Below are 22,756 nucleotides of genomic sequence, written 5' to 3' on the forward strand. Positions count from 1 at the left end.
AATAAGAAACCCTAAAATCGATTGAAATACTAAAACCTTAAAATCTAATTTACAAAATGAAATCCTACAGATGATAAATATTTACAGAGATCTGTGAAATCAAAAACCTAAACTCGCGTAACAGATGATTGAAGATCAATTCTTCAAAGATCAGATGATTTGATAACAGAATAGATAAAACCCTAAAACTGATGATGAGAAACTGAAATCGAAACCCTAAACTGATGATGATGACGATGATGATGATTAACAGATGATTGAAGAACTGAAATCTTCAGTTGAGAAGACCTAAAATCAGATGATGTGCACATCTGAATATCCAGGGGGAAGATAAGAGATGGGTTTACTCGATGAGAAGGGGGAGAAAAAAAGAGAGAGAATGGGAAAAGAGAAATGGGGTTTACTCGATGGGAATGGGAGGAAAATCATTTCTTCAAGGGTAAAATTATCCTCTAGCGTAATCCATGTTGGGTGGAAAAAAATGACACACGACTGAATGGCACACGCGCAAATACACCTGTTACCCGACTCTAGTGTGACCAAGCGTGTGAGCAGCACGCGTAAATAATTAGCCTGTTACGGTTCGTAACATCTGACACTTGTTACGAATCACAAAAAAAATTTTGTAACGGCTTCAACCTGTTACAATTGGGTTGTAACGGCTTTTTGTAACAGTCAATTTTATAACGGTTGCTGGGCCGTTACGAATTTTAGTTACTATTCGGGAAAAATGGTGTAGTGTACATCAGGAAAGTGGTTATTTTTGGATGCACAAAAGAAGTCTAAAGAAGAGCAGTTGATTTCGTTGAGGGAGAGATTGGATGAACTTACGGTGAACGATGTGGTATTTCACCCATACGGCGTACCCGATGATGTCTCTGTAGATGAAGAAGAAGTGAATGCTTTCTCTCATGTCGCGCCTTACTATGGACCAATTTGGCATCCTAACGGCTACGCAATATATAATCCAAGGAGAATACTAAGACAACAAGGAGAAGGTTCAAGTCGCGCTGTGGAGGAAACTGGTCAAGGAGATGATACCACAAGTGATGAGGAAATTCGACCTAAAACTCTTGGTAAACATGGAGGTGGCAAGAGGGGTCGGAAAAGTGGTCGTTAGTGATTTCGTATGATTTTAGTTTCAAAAGACATCTTACTTATGGATTTCGTATGGTTAATTTGGTTTTTTTGTGTGTTTTAAATAATTACTTGAGGATTTCTTAGTTTGGTTTGTATAACACTTTTATATTTGTTTTAGAACCTTGTTTGTGTTTTCAATTTTTATTGGGTTTGTGTTTTCAATGTTATAAGACTGAAATGTTGTAATACAATATGGAGTTCGGTAACCTGTGATAAAATACTGGTCACCGAACTTCTTGTTCGGTGACCTGGTAAAATTATACCAGGTTTCCAAAGTCCCAGTTCGGTTACCTCACAACATTTTCGTTGGTTACCGAACTTGTATGTAAGCTGAAACAGTTAGCTATGATCCAATAGATATTAGTTCGGTTAGCCGATCATTATTCCTTAGGTCACCGAACTCTTCTCTGGAGACTCAAATTTTTGGTATTGGACATGTTGGAAAAGGCATTCCAGTGAAGCAGAAATCACATAGACCAACTTCCTGTTCAGTTATGTCCTTTATCTAACACAAATACGCACATGTCTTTTTGTGCATGTTGTCTATCCAAACTCTTTGCATCTTCCGGAGTTGTGAATACCAAGTCATTCATGTAGTGATGGGATGTGTCATCGTACAAAATACCAACCGGGGAAGGTTGGTTTTCCATTGGTTCAATTGGATCACATGGAACCTACAAGTAATAGCACAACGTCAATACCATAAACATTTAACACTTAAAGTTCGGTAATCTAACTTTTTTATCGACCCTACCGAACTAAAAGTTCGGTTATTTAGTTTCCAGAAATATATTTGGGCCTTACCGAACTCTGTATTTATATTTTCTATGTGAAAGTTCGGCCATGAAACTGAAAAACTCGACTAAACCGAAATCATGGGTTCGGTTAGAAACGAATATACATATATTCTGCGACATTACCGAACATAAAGTTCGGTAACAAAGGTATTGATATCGACTAAACCGAACTATGCACTATAAACTCTATAAAAATAGTTCGGTTACATGTTCTGGGGATTACATAACCGAACTCTTAAAAACCACCATTAACATGTAGTTCGGTTACCTGCATGTGCTAAATTTAGTAACCGAACTACACATTAAGAACAGTTTGGTTGCCTCGCAAGCTAAATTTGGTTACCGAACTAGGTTGACCTAACCAAAATTTTTCCAGAAATTTTGAGTTTGGCCAAATTTTTGCACAATTCAACCTACATTAACTAAATATAAGGCATACCTGAGTAACCATAGCTTCATCTTCAGGTTGTAGATGATAAAATCCATCATATGTTTGGCTAGGTTGAGTTTGGGGCAAAAATCTTTCATCATCTAACAAATAACTCATTTCCGGATCATTAGAATTATTGACAAATACACTATGAGGTGAAGGGGGTTCTGATTCTGAGGATGAGGTATCATCACATGAATCACTCAAATCATAATTATTAATCTCAAAAAAAGATTTTTTGGGTTCACACATCTTCTTCTTCATATTTCCTTCTTCTTCTTCTTATCTCTCAATAATAATGTTATAAAAAAACAATCTCACTAATATAACTCACTACTAATCAGTTATTAATCATTACACTAACACTAATCAATCATCACACTAACTAAGTTTATCATCAAGGGTAAAGTAGGTATTTTAAAAAAAAATAAGATAAGGGGTGACTGAAAATTACTACCAATATCCACCCCAAAAACTTGAGAGTAGTCCCCCCCATTTTTTGTGTAGTGCCCAAAAAATCGTTCTTTTCTAGTGTGTAAGAACTGATAAAATATCGGTTTGCACAGCCTAATTGTTTTTCATTCGATAATTAATAGAGGGAAAACAACTTTTATTAGAGGGAAAATAAATTTGAGGTGGATTCAGAAAAAAAAAATCCACCCATCAACGAACTCTTTCATTTCGTTTTTTAATTTTAACTTTTGACATAATTTTGGTCAATTGTATCCGAATTCGTGGAATACAGAAGTTAAAGTATGTGATTACCACATAGTTGCATCCTAAATATGTAATCATTTTTATTGGTCTTCTTAAAATGGATTATTTGCATGATATATTGATTTTAGTCCACGACAAAAAAAAAAAAAAATGGTGGAATCGTTGAAATGTATATAGATGACACATGATTTGTCTTGGCTAAATAAGCTCCCGAATTCAGTTTCCTACCTCTTGTCTTCTATTGCTCTGGTGGAAATATGTTATTGTCATTGCCACTAATAATATAAATGAACGTACGATCCTCCAAAATAAGATCATATGAATGTACGATCCTCCAAAATAAGGTCATTCTAGATAAATGCTAAGGTCTATTCCTATGCATATGTCAAACAATAATTTTTGGCATAGGAATGTGCCTTAGCATTTATCCAGATTCAGCTTTCCCCTAGTAAAAGTGGTTAGTTATCTTTCATTCACCAAAAGAATATGGCCAATTAAAGGAACCTGACTTGACATGTAACTGTCATGAATGCTCATCTATAAATAAGTCAAATGGGTCGAGAACTAGTTAAGAAAATGCATTCATGGATAGGTGGAAAGACTAAGACTGACATTTATTTTCAACCAAGGAAGGAAAAAAAAATGAGATGTTGGAGGAAATTGTATAATGATTTATGTAAAGGTTTCGATCTACTTTCGTTCAATATTTGTGTTACCCATATAAATTAATGAAATGAATTGTTAAATTTGATTTCTCTTGTTTGAACAATAGTTTACAATGGTATTACATCCGAAACAACCAAAATAAAACTTTGAGCTAGAAATCAATTGTAGTGTAAGTTTATTACAGATTAGTAGTTTTTGTGGCACCTTTAAAAATCCTGATATTTTTAGGGGCGACCCCAAAAGAATTAGGGGCGATTTTTTTATTCTCAACCCATACACAACGTTAAGAGATGTCCAAAAACGAGGAGAATACGTTAATGCCCTTACATAATCAGAAGCTATTTAGTGCCCGATTAGTATAAAGAAATCGGAAGCTTAGTAACGCAAAGATACTACCGATTAATATTGATTTTGTGCCAAACGCGTATCTTTCTACTATAAAAATCGGTAGGAACAAGAACCTCACTAGACTACCGATATAGTAGCTTCTAAATTCCCAAAATTGGTGATTTCGTAAAAGAAGAAATTTGGGGCAACTTTATAATCGGAAGTCATATTAACTACCGATTATTCTACTTCCCAAATTCGAAAAAATTGAGATTTCTGCAAAAACAAAATTTGGGGGAATTGTATGATCGGAAGTCATATTAACTACTGATTATTATAGTTCTCAAATTCGAAAAAAAATGAGATTTCTGTAAAAACAAAATTTGGGGCAACTATATAATCGGAAGTGAAAATACCTTATTTCACTACCAATTATACAGTTTCCCCAGCAAAATAGAGCCACTGGAACTCTAAACTCTATATAAGGATTGTATCCTTTTACCCTCTATGGAACATAAATACCTTTAAACTCTCTCCAACATAATCTTCAACATAATGTCCCAACCATTCATTAATCCTACGTAGTTCACGATTGAAGAAGATTTATCTTTATGAAGGCGCCATGTTCAATTCTATCCGAGACGAGGAGAAGAACGTAGGCAAGGAGGCATAATGAGTATGAGTTATTTGATGAGAATTCATGAAAAATTATGCACCGACACCGGTAACCCAAACAACCGTCACTCCGCTGATCTTTTCTGCCGAATTTGTTCAATAAACGGACACGTCGAAGAATTCGTCCATTTAACTTATCTTGTGAATCAATATTGATTGAGGGGTGAATCCAATGATGAGTTTATAGAACGATCTCTCGGGGAATGGCGGAGATGTAAAATATCAAGCTTCCGTTATGAAGCTCATTTTAGAATCCTTAGGGCGATGGAAAGATTTAATCCGTTTAGGACTTGTCCAACACATCCACAACGCTAATCACAATACCTTGTAATAGAATTGTGGAAGTTCAATGTAAAATTATTATGATGTGTAGGTGATATTGTTATGAATTTCAAAATATTTATGAAAATCGGAAGATTTAATTCTTTACCTAACTACCGATTATACATCAACGGCTATTTCGTTCAAAAGAAACTAGTCGTGCCTCGAAAACCACACAAAATCGGTTGATAATACATATTGATAAACCTCTGATTATATTACTCTAATGAAACTGAGAACTATGTTGACAAAACAACCTATAATCGGTAGTAAACAACTATCATTAGCTTCCGATTTATCATAATCGGTTACATGTTCTCAACCATTTGCTACCGATTGTATGTAATCATTTTACGTAATTTCAGTACAGTTTTGTAAAAGTACGCATCAACGGCCATATTTTCAAAAAAAAAAAAAAGAGACGTTGGGACTCTCATCTATATAAGGGGGGTAAACTCTTCTTATTTATGCACCAAACAACACATATATAGCATCGTGTATTCTACAAATAGATTTTCCATCGTCTACTCTTGTGAATTCATTTTATATCTCAACTTACAAGCATGGCAATGTTTGACGCAGCTGAAGATTTGGTCATTGTGAAAACATGGTACTATGAAACAATACGTGAAGATTTCATAGCAGGAAGGTTAACACCCGAAATCTTTTGGGCGAGGGTATATAGCCAATTTGTGCGAGAGTATGGATCCAAAGCAAAGATCACTCCAACAAGTTCATGATCGTTTCCGACTTGACCAAAAAGGGATAAATGATTACATAACGATACAAAAGAGGATGTTTAACACTATCCACTTAAGCTTGTCGATCCAACAATTTGTAAGTATAACGCTCGCTTATTCTTTTTAATAACACCGGGTGTCTAATCTTTCTTACTAAAACGAAGTTGACATTATTTTGTGTTTGTTTATGTAGGAGAAACTCGCAAAAAGACAATACTTAGTGGAAAAGGGTGAAGAATTCACTTATGATGGAAGTTATGAATTCCTGAAGTTCGTGACAACATTATAAATATTGATTGATTGTTACAATCTGAAGTTATGGTTTTATATTGTCTACCGATTCTGGGAAGATTTTCATCTTTTTTGTCAGAGTTTGGTGACAATCGGAAGTTTATGCAATATGTTGTCTACCGATTCTGGGTTTCAGTTTTTTTGTCAGAGTTTGGTGACAATCGAATGTTTATGCAATATGTTGTCTGCCGATTCTGGGAAAAAAAATCAGTTTTTTTTGTCAGAGTTTGGTGACAATCGGATGTTTATGAAATATGTTATCTACCGATTATGGGAAAAAAATATCAGTTTTTTTGTCAGAGTTTGGTGACAATCGGATGTTTATGCAATATGTTATCTACCGATTATGGGAACATTTTTTCAGTTTTTTTGTCAGACTTGCAATCGGAAGCTAAATTAGAAATTTTAATAACCGATTACAATATTGATTGAGTCTGTTTAAAAAAGCTTGTATAATCAATTGATATATTAATAATATAACTATCGATTATAGCTTTATACTTCACAGTATTTTCCAAAAAATTCCAAAAAATACATCTTTCAAAAGTAACGATCATTCATCATCCGATGGAACCAATTCGAGTAGGCCTTACGGAAAGTTCTCCTTCATGACGCGATCCCAATCTAACATGTTGGTCTCATATTGTTTCAACCAATCCTTACAATGATTCGTTGGGAAGTAATTCGTCCAACCACCCAATGGAGGTAATGGGAAATCTCTCTTTACTCTTAAACCGATAAAATGCATCTCATTCACAAATGCCATTACAATTATTCTATCTTTAACATATTCGTCGCAAACCGTCCTTGTAGGTGCAAACTAAAGGAATGTCCATAATTAGGAGGAACAAAGAAAATGTACCACGCAATTCAAAAAGTCCTCTAAGAGATATCCATATTTAGGCATTGTCATCCAATACTTGGATCCGATTGTCTTCAATCCCTTTCAGCACTTTACACATGCAACTAAGTCTTCGAACTCTAGTTCTTTTTCGTGTCTATCTCCTTGCTTCATCATCCCCATATATAAATCCTTATCCTTTATTAGTTGTACCACCATCTTAGTTATTAAATATTGCCATTGGGTGACATCTTCGTTCACCACCTCTCCAAATTAACCAATTTTTTCTGTAGCGACGTGAAACCCACAATTGCCATACCCATCAACCTCGTCGGTGGACAAAACAAATGGAACAATGAGGGGAGGGAGTTGTTTCATGTACTCTTCTATAATAGTATACCTTGATCGTGTTGGTCTTCCATGAAAATCCATAGGACAACGAAGAGTACCATACTTCTCTCTCATAGTTACCATTTCCGTTGATTGTGTTTCTTGCGAGTCGCTCATTTGATCTATAAATACGGATCTAGTTTGGGTATCCACTAACACAACTTCTTCTACCTCCTCGGATTGACTTACTTGAGAAGGCTTCGTAGAGACCTTTGGCCTCACTTTTCGGGCGGTTGGTCCATTTTGATATTTTCTTGGGTTGCGGCTCATCTTCAAATTCGACTTCCGAATGCTCATGCCTATACAATATTCTTTTATTAGACAAATATTCTTTCAATTATTTTCTTTCAATGGTCCTCGACCCTTCGGTGTTTGGCCTACCCGCCCCCTTTTGCTTAATAGGTTCATCAACCTCCCTTAAACGAGGGTGAAGAGCTTGCTCCAAATCATGCATAAATATTTGCTTCTTGGTGCCATTTGTTGCAGCATAACGCTCGGTTATTCTGGCAAACAATTCCGACTCCATGAATGACGAACCATGAACTACGGGGGTCCTTGGAGTGAAATTTAGTTGCTTACAAAATAGATGAATATCATTGATGTCAATCACATTGACGTACCTACCCATTTTATGACGACGTGGGAGACCAATACCTATCATATCCTTGCAAACACAAACCCTCTCATCATCGTAAGCTTTATATAACTTTAATTGTTCCATCATGTGATTTATTGACCATTTTGAAACTTTATGAACAATCCCCCTTGGAAGCAATCTTTCCCTTTCATGTTCCGTAGGGAATTTATGTACACTAAATTGCATAGAATCTTTAATATTTACAAGATCACGATTGGTGAATTCATGGATTGCTTCTTGGATCGACACATCTCCATTTTGACTATCTAGAGGAATTTTCTTTAATCGTCCATGAGAACCCTCCGCAATGCTTGTCGCCTCGTTCTTGAAGTTACGATATTCATATGTCCATGCAAACAAAAACCTCTCCTTGATCGGTAACCATTGTGTTTTACAATACTCAACCGGTTTTGGGTTGTCCTTGCCATATTCACCCTCAAATTTCTTCAAGTTATGTTCGTTAATTTCCTCGGTCATTGACCAAACGATCTTGTCCCACGCTTTCATGAACGCTCTCCAAATCATTCCATCCTCCTTCCATTTTTCATCAAATAACCTCTTCTTTTCCTCTCGTTCTTCCATGTTTAATGAGCCAATTTTGATGAAAACACTGAGCCAATTTTGTTTGTCTTGTAAGTGGAATCTATCAACAAAATTTGATGAAAACACTGAGCCAATTTTATCATTTCGGGATGTGCCAAGAAAATACGTACCACTTTACCATCATTTTCTTCTGTTCTCAACGTGTAGTCGTGTAACTCAGCTAACCATTGTGATTGTTGCATGACAGTTCTACCATCCCATTCCGTCCTTTTTATCATAGCTAGGGCCGACTTAATTGTAGACAAAGAAGAAAAGTTGTCGGGGTCGTCCGCCTTAATTTTACTTAAGATCGCACTCGCCTTTTGGATCCGCATAGACCTCACCATCTCCATTTCATGTGGTTTTAACTTCGCAACCATTACATGTCCAATAAGAGTATCTGGATCATCATGGTTGTGACAACCATTAGCAACTTTAGACATTTTCCACTCTTTACTTTCCATACCATCGGGCTTATAGAATACAATCTTAAATGGGCATCCAATCTTCTTTGTATGAGTTCGGTATTTCTTTCTCTCCGTCTTCCTTACATACGTATTATTCTTTCCCTCGTGACTATTCTTCACCCCACCTCGCACACATATCATTTCAAACTGAATCTGCTTAACGTAATGATTCTGAACTACCACGCACATCTTCTCTTTTGCCTTGTTCATAAGCCATTCCTTGGCCTCCTTCTTACTTCCAAATATCTAAATGCGCATATAACAAAACAAAAAAAATAAGCATAACCATCTAATATACATGATTGTAAAAATAAAAGATAATTCATGAACATACCAAATCGTTTGCATAATGTAGGGAAGTATCAGGCCTCAAATAGTAATTGTCATCAACCGCTACAACAGCCTACGTACAAAAACAACAAGTTATGCATTAGCAATCGGAAGGAAGTTTAGAGAATAAGTAACCGATTGTAAAACAATCGGTAATCTAATACTATACAACCTAACCGATTATACAAAATCGGTAGTCTTGTACTACCATAAGCTACCGATTAACGAAATAGAAAAATGTACAATTGTTCTGTGTAAAAAAACTTCAATAATCGGAGGATAATTTAATTCATAAACAAACGATTATGAAATATCAAGAATCACAAATATTTCATTTTTGGAGAAATTCGTATTGGGGCGACTTTTCACAATCGGACGTTTGTTGATGTATAAAGCTTCCGATTGTGACAAATTAAAGCTTTCAATTTGGGAATTTTTAACGTATTCGGTAGCTTAATACATAACTGATTGTCGATAATCGGTTGATATTGTAATCAATTACTTGCCGATTAAATGTCGTTCATGGCATTCAATGCATGCAGTAACCGAATTTTCACGTTCAAAAACACACACAAACACATATAACATGGATAACATGGTTATTAGAGTTTGTTAACAACATACCTGTATGTTTGATGCATCGTTAGCTTCGATCTCGAGTGATTCTCCATTTTCTTCCATGAAAGCGTCGTCTAAGGTTTCATCTCCATCAAATTTTGGATCATTCAACATATACCCCAAATCGTCATCTCTAAACGGTAGTGAATCCTGAAATTCAACAACTTCACGTCCTTCTTCGTACCCATCCATGTTTATGGAAGTTGGCAACAATCGGAAGTTGGCAACATATATCCACTTTTTTTTTCTTCTTCTTCTCTCACTCAATTGGAAGTAATTTCACAATGAGTCAATTTTTTTTTTCCAAACACTAATATATAGACCCCAGCCTACTGAATACAAGAGTTTTCTTTCGATTATTTTGTGAAACTACCGATTATTGTTTTGGCTACCGATTCATCAAGTTTTGGCGAAGGTTGAATCTGGGGCCACTTATAATCGGTAGTTTATAAGTTTTATCATTTATCGATTATGGCAGATTTCAAAATTTCGAAAAACAAAGGATTTTAGCAAAAACTCATTTTGGGGAAACCTATAATCAGAGGTTTTGTAACCTATTTGACCTCCGACTATGGCTACATCCAAAACAGAAACCATATGGTTATATATGGTTGGCTCTGTACCCTCATAACCTATGCAATTTAGCAAAGGTTGACTCTGGGGCCACTTATAATCGGTAGTTTACAAGTTATATTAGCTACCGATTATGATAGATTTCAAAGTTTATCAAATAAAGGATCTAAGCAAAATCTCATTTTGGGGCAACCCATAATCGAGAGGTTATGTAACCTATTTAGCTTCCGATGATGGCTACATCCAAAACACAAACCATATGGTTATGGTAGGGATGTGTACTGATGGTTTTTCAAAAGTGTTGTAGTAAATAGGGTAAAAAGTTCGTTTCAGACTTGTGAAGGAAATGGAATTTTAGATTTAATAAAATTATATATACAAAATATGTCACTGGATGAAGAATTTACTGGGACTCGGGACTTCACTGTTTTTCATATTCAAGGGGTTTAGAAATTAATCCTAGGCAATTATAGACATGAAATATTAACTTTATTCTTTGCCAAAATAGATTTCGTAAAACATCAATTGTAAATTGCAAGCATAGTGTATCAAAAGCACCTAAGACTAAGCATACACTATCAAACAAGATAACAATTGATTAATAGAAATCATAAATCATTCAAAATCGGTGCAAAAAGTAAATAAGGAATTAATTAAATTACCCCAAGGATGAAATACAACTTCGTCCGTCGTCCCAAAGATGGGATCTAGCTCCTCATATTGTAGACACTCTCAAAAGATTTTTTTATTGCTCAAAAAGTGCTTACAATGGTGAAAATGGAGAAAATAATAAAAATCGGGTGTTTGCAACGTTTATAATTGTTGCAAACACTGTTACAGTATACGATAATAATAAAGTGCTGTAGTCACTGTTGAAGTGTTGCTGCAAAGATTGTTGCAAAACCGGGAATAAACACGGTTTATTAACGACAGGCTTTAGCAGCTTTATGTTCTTCGTACTTTTTTCTCAACAGCAGCAGCAAAAATATTACTGTAACTCGATTTTCTCGCTCTGCTAACTCCCCCAAACTCTCCATCCCCTTCTATGCTCCTCAACTGCCTTTATATACACCACAGGACTAAGAATCTCTCGTAATTAAACCCCAAAATCTCCCGTAATCAATCAAGTATATTCAGTTTTATTACCATGCAGATACGACAAATATCTTTCCCTGTTTCTCTTCTTCGCACGCCTGTTGCTGTCAACGCTCTCCCAACTCATTGAGAACACGTACCAGATCACGCCTAACTCGCTGAGTACGCATATTTTCCAAAACCAACCCAACAGAACTCCGTGTATTGTTCCAACCACTGTTTCATCAGATGTCCACGATGCAGCCCAAGTTTGACGAAACAAACGACTATACCAACCCTGGTTTTTAGAAACAAACTAGTTCCAATCCAAATCCGAAATTTAATATCTCTCAAAACTCCTCATAATCCTTCACAGAAATCTCGGATTTTTTTGTGACTTCCCTGTTTTCTTTGAATCCGAGTATCCAGCCAATTCTAGGAGAAAAGAGAACCCATACCAGCCCTGTTAGGTCAATTAGAACAAACCCATTTAATTTCAGCGATTGAATCTCACTGCAGCACCTTCAAATCTTCAACCCTAATTTTGTTACTATTTTTCCCGCCAAAACTGGAAATTCAAAAGGTTGAAGATGAGATGCCCCCTATCCTGCACTGGGGTGCGAATAGCAACTTCCTTTTGGGGTGACCTGGGGTGCCCCTTAGTAATTGATATGCCCCTTAACCAATAACGAGAGTCCGAATAACAAATGTCCTCCAAGGGGGCCCCGGTCAACTTTTCGAGCCGATTTTTCCAAAAACTTTTATTTCCAAAAAATACCCAAAAACATACAAAACACCATAATAAGTACGAAATCGAGTACTAACAATACGGAACATTGGGGACAAATTAGACACATAAATGCGTCTATCATGTACCATCAAAACCTATGGAATTTTTCCAAGTTTGAATCTGGGGCTACTTATAATCGGTAATTTTATACGTTATTTTAGCTACCGATTATAAAATGACATATTAGGCGAAATATGCACACAATAATCGGAGACTAATTAGTATATTTTGAAACTACTGATTGTTGTGTTTGTTACCGATTATATAATGGTAATATCGGACATTTCGAAAATTCGAAGATAAGGGGTAGCTTAGATTTACGATTGGGTGACCTTTTTTGTCTTTTTGTGTTTTCCCTAATTCTTTTGGGGTCACCCCTGAAAATGCCAGGTTAAAAATACCAGTGAGGTAAACAAATGGATGGTAAATTTCTTAAGTGTGAAAATATATGTTCTTGTGTCAATACATGTTTTTTTCTTTCTTTTTTTTGTTATCATAAGATAAATGATTACTATATTAAATAAACACTACAGTATATTATCTTGAACAACAAAAAATAATGTCAAATAAAGGTCTTCCAACAATAGAAAACATATACACTAAGAACATTCATGAAATTATCCGAGATTGAGCACCACAATATTAAGGAGGATTTTTATTTCTGAGGTAAATATATTAGTCTCCAAATGAAGGTAGTGATGCTCTCTATTCTCTAGTCAAGGTCATAGATGATAAAATTAGCAAGGCCATAATGTTAGTAGATACCATGTTTTGTGGTTTTTGGGCATTGTTCTCTAGTTTTAATTGCTCAAAGTGGCGATTCGGATTCCGAACTTTAAAGCTGATCTAAAATGTTAACTTTATTTCGGAACATTGAGTAGTAAATAACTAAGAATAAGCAAGAATTCGGTTGTATCTAACTCCTATTTCAGAGAACGATATCCTCGTAGAGATGAACAAAGACTTTGTTGTCCTGGTTCCCCTTGAGATGAATGATCAGGAAACAACATTTGATCTCTCGCAGTTTCTAAAACCACTATATAAGATGCGTCGTGACTTCTGAGAAAACCACATTAGATGCGTCGTGGCTTCTAAAACAACCACCATTATCACCTTAGCGAGGAAAGGAGCCAAGAAAAATGGATCTCTATCAATAAAGATTGAATCTCCAGTTGTTTTTCTTTGAAAGGAAGCTTATTTGAACTCTAGTTACTCTTGAACATTCAAGATCACCAAAATGCTTTCTCTGGAACCCGTGTAAGTCGACTTACACATTGCATATGCATTCTTTGTAGGTCCCAATAATTAGATGCAAGCATGAGGTACATAAACAAGATAATTAAGGTAGCTTCTTCACAAGATTCAGGTGGTATTTTGCAATCGTAAGGTCCCAGCTAAATTGAAAGGAAAGTTCTACAAAACGGCGATACGACCTACGATGTTGTATAAAGCGGAATGCTGGGCATCTAAAAACCCACACATAAGAGCACCGCATGCAACTGAGATGCGGATGCTGAGGTAGGCCTGCATACATACGAGGAATGACAAAATCGACGATGTTCTCATCCAATACTGACTTCACTGGTTTTGGCATCTCCAGCGAAGACCACCTGATGGTCCGGTTCACATAGGACGCATCATGAGCCCAGAAGGAAGAATGAAACGTAGAGGCCGACCAAAACTGATGTGGGATGAATCAATTAAACTGGACCTGAGCCGGAAGAACCTACAGAAAGAGATGGCACTAGACAGAAATGCGTGGAGAGCAGCGATCCATGTGACCGAGACATGTATACGAGGTACGTGAACTGACCCTCCTATTTTTAATTGTCTCTTTTGTAGGTACCAGGTAGAACCAAGCTGCTGGTCAAATGGGACCTCAGCCGGTAGGACTTACTGAAAACGCTCTGAAAATGCGGGGGTACAACAACCACACCCAATGTTTCGCATAACACTCTGTATGGACTAACTCCAATATATTTTCAAGAGAATCAACTAGACAGTCTGACCCAATCTTAAGAAAAGTATATCTCAATCTCTTAATTCAATCTGCAATCAAACAAACAATAATTTGCGAGAACAATTGAATCTAAGAGACATAACTTGCGCGGTACCAAAGACCTATGTTCAAGGATCAATCAATTTAAATTAACAACCACATGTTGGATTTACCAATTGATCGATTCAACGCACAACCTGTGATATTTTAATTATATAACAAAATATAATGCGGAAAAGAAATAACGCAGACACCAGAAGTTTTGTTAACGAGTAAACCGCAAATGCAGAGAAACCTCGGGACCTGGTCCAGATTGAATACCACATTGTATTAAGCCGCTACAGTCACTATCCTACTACAAACTAACTGCGGTCCAGACTGTAGTTGAACCCCAATCAATCTCACACTGATCCAAGATACAGTTGCGCTCCTTACGTCTCTGATCCTAGCAGGATACTACGCATAGCTGATCTCACCCACAACTAAGAGTTGATACGACCCAAAGTCGAAGACTTTAATAAACAAATCTGTCTCACACTACAAGAATAGATATATCAGTCTTTCACAGAAATACCTACGAGTTTTGTTCTGTCTTTTGATAAATCAAGGTGAAAAGAAACCAATTGATATACCGGACTTATATTCCCAAAGAACAACCTAGAAATATGGGTCACCTCACAATAATCTTAATCGAATGGCGAAACAAGATATTGTGGAATCACAAACGATGAGACGAAGGTGTTTGTGACTACTTTCTATCTTGCCTATCGGAGATACAAATCTCAAGCCAATCTTATGATTGCACTCAATCACGATAGTGTTAGAGCATTGCTCGGTCGAACTCGCATGCGTTGCTATCTCAAGCACGTTTATAAATGTTAGTGATCAAAACTATAAGTCTTTATTTCTAGCCTATCATAGCTAAGGTCTCGGACTAGGATAGAAAGTGTAGTTGAGCTCAAGACTCCATGTCAATCATCATACAAGACGAAGGACTACTGAAGGAACTAGTGGATCTTCATCGACTAAAAGGTATGTAGAGACTTGAACTTATCTGTCACTCAAAAGTCTATTTACTATATCTCCTACTCTTGAGACAAAAGTCCTTTTGATATAGACTTTCATTATACACATTTGCTATTTCGAACCGAGTTTACTCGCCTATCTATTTATCGAAATATGTGTTGGTAAATCTTTCGCTTTATCCTAATTCATCTTTGCCTAGTGACGAAAGTCATGTTATGTTTCAATCACTTTGAGAATTGCTCTGACGAAAAATGGTCTTTGAATAACGTCTATATAACGTCCTCTGAGAATGTATAAATGATTGAAATGAGAGTTTAGACTACATAACCATTGATGGATATAAGCATTGTTGTGGAAACACATATGTGCATAAGTCATATCCCTTGAACAAAAGTTTGCCAACTTTGTTGATCAAGAGAAATGGAAGTGGCGTGAGCCAAGTCCGCGAACTGGCGGAAGTTCTCGACCCGAGAAATTATGCTGGAGTTTGTGTACTTCTTCCATAAGCTTAAGTCCGCGAACCCAGTCCGCAAACTTGAGAGGTTATATATCTAAAACCGGTTGTTCTTGAAATCATGTTTATTAAACTAAGGAATGCTTTGGAAAACCGTGGATATTTCATGAACCTATTCGAGTGAATCAAACCGTTTTTTGCTTCGATTGTGTCTTGTGTAGTTACATAAAGATCTAAGCAATTGAACAAATCTCTAACTAGTTCATTTGAGTCATTTGCACTAGTTATGGTGAAGAAGAATATGGTTGATATGAAAGTGATCATATGGCTAACCATTGGTTAAGTATTGTTGGACCATCAAATGTTAATATTTGGGTACGGTTCATAAACCCAAAATGGAACATTTCATTTGTATGTAACAAGCTAAGTTTTCGATCTAACGGTTGAGAAATATTATCTTGAATCTAATCAGGTTTTCATCTAACGGTGAATATTGAATGCTTTGTTACTAATCTAACATTGATTGCAAACCCTGATTTGAAAGTGTATATAAGGGAGAACTCTAGCAACTGGGAAACCTAATCCCCACACCTTACGTGTGATACTATTTGGATAGCTAGAGTCGATTCTCCTTTAATCTTGGGTTTTATTCTTCTAAAACCAGGTTAACGACTTAAAGACTCCATTGGGATTGTGAAGCCAGACCGATACTAATTTTCTTGTAGTTATGTCATGTGATCTTGCCGTTTCTATTGTACGAGTACAATTTTAATAATTGGCTTGAGATTTATATCTCCGATAGGCAAGATAGAAAATAAATCACAAACACTTCGTCTCATCGTTTGTGATTCCACAATATCTTTTTTTGCTGCGTCGATTAAGACTATTGCGAGGTGATTGATAATACTAGGCTGTTCTTTGGGAATATAAGTCTGGTTTATCAATTGGTTCCTATTCACCTTGATTTATCAAAAGACTAAACAAAACTCGTAGGTATATTCGTGGGAGACGGATTTATCTATTACCGTAGACTTTTCTGTGTGATACAGATTTGTTTATTAAATTCTTCGAATTTGGGTCGTAGCAACTCTTAGTTGTGGATGAGATCAGCCAAGGGAATCAAGTGCGCAGTATCCTGCTGGGATCAGAGGCGTAAGAGCATAAATGTACCTTGGATCAGTGTGAGATTTATTGGGGTTCAACTACAGTCCAGAACGAAGTTAGTTTGGAGTACACTAGTGTCTGTAGCGGCTCAATACAGTGTGTGTTCAATCTGGACTAGGTCCCGGGGGTTTTCTACATTTGCGGTTTCCTCGTTAACAAAATTCTGGTGTATGTGTTATTTCTATTCCGCATTATATTTGTTTATATAATTGAAATAATACAGGTTGTGCGTTGTTCAATCAATTAGAATATGCGACCTATTGGGTTGTTGATTTAAATTGATTGACACTTGGATATTGGTATTTATTACCATCCAAGTTATATCTCTTTGATAAAGACTCACAGATTTCTATTTCCTTAAGTAAAGATCAATTTGAGAGATTGAGATATAAACTCTTTGATATACTTTTTATCTAGATTGAGTCTAACTGTCTAGTTGATTCTATAGAAAGTATATTGGAGTTTGTCCATACAGATTGCTAATAGAATTGTTGGGTGTGGTTGTTATACCCCGTATTTTCAATTGGTATCAGAGCAGGCAAACACATTTAAGACCTCAAAAGTCTGTGTTTGTAGCGATCTGACTCTATGGACGGAAACGTCTCCAGAAACGCTTCACCAGGATTAAAACAAGCGTAGAATAAGTTTTAATAAAGTGGTTATTCTCCAGAAAAAGTGTGGTGAACAAATCCGGATCAACTCTGATCTCATAGCAGAAATTGCAATGATGAAGGATTTGAAATCTGTTAAAATCCCTTTAATGGATTTGAATAACTCATGTTGTTCCTCTCAGAAGAACAGTCGTAAGTCAGGTGATAAACGACGTTCACATGTTATCAAAACTGATATGACCCAGAACTTCTCTGACGATGTTAAATGTGTTGTCCCATGTTTGTTTTGTGATTCCTCTAATCACCTTCAACATACTTGTATGTCCTTCCAAAAGATCCTAAAAGTTGCAAGTATTCTTCACACGAAAACTAAACAACTTAGTGCCTCTCTAAAAGGACGTATAAAACTATCAGGAAACCCTAAACAAGAAAGTACTAATAGTATGGGAGCTTTTGCTTTAAAATCAACATCACCCTTTAAATGGTTTCTTGACAGTGGATGTAGCAGGCATATGACAGGTGATCTCACATGGTTTGTTTCTTCTGATGACTATGAAGGAGGTCCAGTAACTTTAGGAGATGGGAGTTGTTGCTACATTAGCAAGAAAGGGACGATCAAACTGCCCGGCGTTCCTGAAATCCACGATGTAGTATACGTAAAAGGTATGACTGCAAATCTTCTTTACGTTAGTCAAATTTGTGACAAAGGCCATCGAGTTGTCTTCAATGCAAATGGATGTGACATTGTAGCAAAAATTGGGAAAGTAATTTTTCAAGGAACTCGTGGTAAAAACAACTGTTATCTTCTTGATACTCAGTTTAGCAATTGTTGCAATTTGACTAAGGTGGAATCTACACATCTTTGGCATGAGCGTTTTGGTCACATCAATTATCGTCTTCTAACTAAGATCATTAAAAAAGAAGTTGTTAGAGGTGTTCCCAAAATCAATGCAAAGATTGAAGGTGTATATGGTGCCTGTCAAAAGGGAAAACAAACGAAAGTTCACCATAAATCATCTCGAGATATTCTCACTAAAGCTCCACTTGATTTAATTCATATGTATCTCTTCGGACCAATTCAACAACCCACGGTTGCTGGTAAGAAGTATGGTTTAGTTATGGTAGATGATTACACCAAATTCACTTGGGTTGCATTTCTGTCTCATAAAAATGAAAGCCTTGATGAATTCAAGATTATTGTTAAACGAATCCAGAACGAACAAGGTCGCAAACTAAAGAAAATTAGGAGCGACCGTGGAACTGAAATTCAAGGATACTAAGGTGTTTGAATTTTGTGATGAACTGGGGATTATTCAACAATATTCACCACCCATTACTCCTCAAGCTAATGGAGTTTCAGAAAAAAAGAATAGGAACATTCAGGAAATGTCCAGGGTAATGCGCCATAAGAAAAACTTACCTCTAAGGTTTTGGGGAGAAGCTTTTTTTACGACATGTTATTTGATCAAACGTGTTTACTTACGGTCTAAAATCCTAAACACTCCTTATGAGTTGTCGTATGGAAGAAAACCCAACCTTCACTACCTTAGAATGTTCGGAAGTAAATGCTACATTCTAAAAGATCGAGAACAAAGAGGGAAATTCGATACCAGGATGAAGGCATCTTTCTTGGCTATACTTCTGATAGCCGTGGTTTTCGAGTATTTAATCTCAGAACCTAGGTTATGATGGAATATGCTAATGTTATCATCGATGATATTAGTGATTTTCATCATGATAACCCTCCTGCTGAATTGCCTCCAACCGAAACAATTAAGAAAGTCAAAGAAATACCAGAATCAGTTGAAGTTATTCCAACTGTTGTTGATCCTGATATTTCTAGTGACGAGGAGAAGAGCACTGATCAAGATACTCCTGAAGAACAAGAACGTGTCCCTCCACGATACCTTTGGGTTCAAAGGAATCATGATTCCAACATTATTATTGGGGGAAGATATTCTACAACTAAGACTAGAGGTAAACTTCAAAATATGTGCAATTTTGGTTGTTATTTGTCACAAGTAGAACCGAGAAATATTGATGAAGCTCTGAACGATCCCTCTTGGGTAAATGCAATGCATGAAAAGTTAAATCAATTTATAAGACAAGACGTATGGGAACTCGTACCTTGTCCCTCCAATGTTAATATTATTGGAACAAAATGGATATTCAAGAATAAGTCTGATGAATTTGGCACAATTATCAGAAATAAAGCCAGACTTGTCGCTCAATGATATTCACAAATTGAAGGTATCGACTTTGAAGAAACCTTTGCTCCTATGACACGCCTTGAGTCCATTAGACTTTTATTAGCTCATGCTTGTTTTCTCAAGGTTAATCTTTTCCAAATAGATATTAAATCCTCATTCCTAAACGGAATTCTAAAGGATGAAGTCTATGTTGCTCAACCTAAAGGATTTGAAAACCTTGATTTCCCAAATCATGTTTTTAAGCTCAAAAAGGCATTATATGGGTTAAAACAAGTACCTAGAGCCTGGTTTGAAAAACTTACCACTTCTCTTATTAGAAAAGGTTTTTCAAGAGGTGGAGATGATAAAACCTTATTTACCAAATGGAGTGGGAAATATGTTGTCATTGCTCAAGTCTATGTAGATGATATTATCTATGGTTCAGCTTTAGAGAAGCTTGCAAAGGATTTTCAAGTTTCACTTTCTAAAGAGTGTGAAATGAGCAATGTTGGTGAATTAAAGTTCTTTTTAGGATTACAGAATCAACAACATAAGTATGGAATATACTTATCTCAAGAAAAATATGCAAGGGATCTTGATACAAGATTCGGTCTAGATAAGTCAAGTCCTAAACTGACACCTATGCCCACTACTGGTAAACTACACAGAGATGAGAAAGGAGTAAAAGTAGATCAAAAGTTGTATCGATCTATTATTGGTAGACTTTTATATCTTACAACCACTAGACCTGATATTTCTTTTAGTGTTGGTTGTTGTGCTAGATTTCAGGCTAATCCAAAATAATCTCATCTTGTAGTTGCAAAAAGGATCATACGATATGTCAATCACTGTGTCGGGTATGGTCTATCTTACACTTTTGATACTAACACTGATCTTTCTGCTTATTCAGATGTTGATTGGGAAGGATGTGTAGAAGACAGAAAAAATACATCAGGGGGTTTCTATTATTTAGTACTGAATCTTGTTGCTTGGAATAACAAGAAACAGAATTCACAATGCATGTCTACATGTGAAGCAGAATATATCGCTGCTGGCTCATGCTGCACTCAACTCCTATGGATGAAACAAATACTAGCTGATTATGGAATTGATACTGGAATAATGAAGATTTTTTGTGATAAATCTAGTGTGATTCGAATTACTGAGAATCTCGTTGAGCACTCAAGAACAAAGCACATTGATATAACGTACCATTTTATTCGAGACTTCTATGAAAATGGTATCATAAGTATGGATTGTGTTCCTTCCGAACAATAATTGGCTGATATTCTCACCAAACCATTAGACACTGCTACTTTTCAATACTTACGACAGTTTATTGGTGTTGTTTTGGTTCATTAATTGTTTCTATGACTCTTGCCCCTAAGCTTATCTCGATCCGTTGGGGAATTGAGTTTGAAACTCCAGTAAGTGTTACTTCAATTCTGTATTTTTTTTCGTAGAATTGATTTTTTGTCTGAGTTCTTTGTGTTTGGTGTCAAAAGAAATCCTTCTTTTCTATTCGAAATTGAGGTCACTCTTGTTGTTCCTTTGGGAATGACATATTATGGGGGAGATTCCATTTTGAACTTGTGCTTAATTGACAAATCTTTGTGGGGAGTGCGGCTGTGGAATATTTTAGGGGTTATCTTGTATCTTTAAACTCCTTGATGAATTCATTTAGCTTCGGCTTTATGATTGCATCTAAATAATATGATATGTGTTCTTACTTTTGGTCATGAAATGTCTCTTTTGGAAATTTCATTAGGATCCCGTTCTTTTGCCTTTTCCAATTTTATTGGCAAAAAGGGGGAGAACTAATATGTAGTTCACATTACAAATACATATGGTTTTCGGATCATTATGTAAGGGGGAGTGGTTTCCATGTGAGATGGAGTATTGACTAAGGGGGAGTGATACATATCACCATAGTATTGTTGTTAAAGTTGTGATGCAATTGGACTTTGACGCTGTGTAATGATACTATGACACTGTATAACAATGATCAAGAACTCTTATTTTCTTGTTGTTATGGATACGGATTTTCAACAACGATGATGCTAAACTTACAACCTTTGGGATCATTGGAGTACTTGGAAGTGACGAATATTTCGAGTAATGTTGAAGATTAGGCATGTGGAATAGGAGCTACAAAAGTTAATTTACTTATTTTTTGTATTCCATATGTATTAATAGTTTTGCCTCTAAAATTGACAAAGGAGGAGATTGTTAGAGCATTGCTCGGTCGAACTCGCATGCGTTGTTATCTCAAGCATGTTTTTCAATGTTAATGATCAAAACTATAAGTCTTGATTTCTATCCTATCATAGCTAAGGTTTCGGACTAGGATAGAAAGTGTAGTTGAGCTCAAGACTCCATGGAAATCATCATACAAGACGAAGGACTACTCAAGGAACTGGTGGATCTTCATCGACTAAAAGGTATGTGGAGACTTGAACTTATCTGTCACTCAAAAGTCTATTTACTCTATCTCCTACTCTTGAGACAAAATTCGTTTTGATATAGACTTTTATTATACGCATTTGCTATTTCGATCCGAGTTTACCTCGCCTATCTATTTCTCGAAATATGTGTTGGTAAAGCTTTCGCTTTAGCCTAATTCATCTTTGGATAATGACGAAAGTCATGTTATGTTTAAATCACTTTGAGAATTGCTCTGAAGAAAAATGGTCTGTGAATAACGGTTATATAACGTCCTCTGAGAATGTCTAAATGATTAAAATGAGAGTTTAGATTACATAACCATTTATGGATATAAGCATTGTTGTGGAAACACATATGTGCATAAGTCCTATCCCTTGAACCAAAGTTTGCCAACTTTGTTGATCAGGAGAAATGGAAGTGGCGTGAGCCAAGTCTGCGAACTGGCCGGAAGTTCTCGACCCG

Source organism: Papaver somniferum, unplaced genomic scaffold, assembly GCF_003573695.1.
Source record: "Papaver somniferum cultivar HN1 unplaced genomic scaffold, ASM357369v1 unplaced-scaffold_16, whole genome shotgun sequence".
Classification (NCBI taxonomy): domain Eukaryota; kingdom Viridiplantae; phylum Streptophyta; class Magnoliopsida; order Ranunculales; family Papaveraceae; genus Papaver; species Papaver somniferum.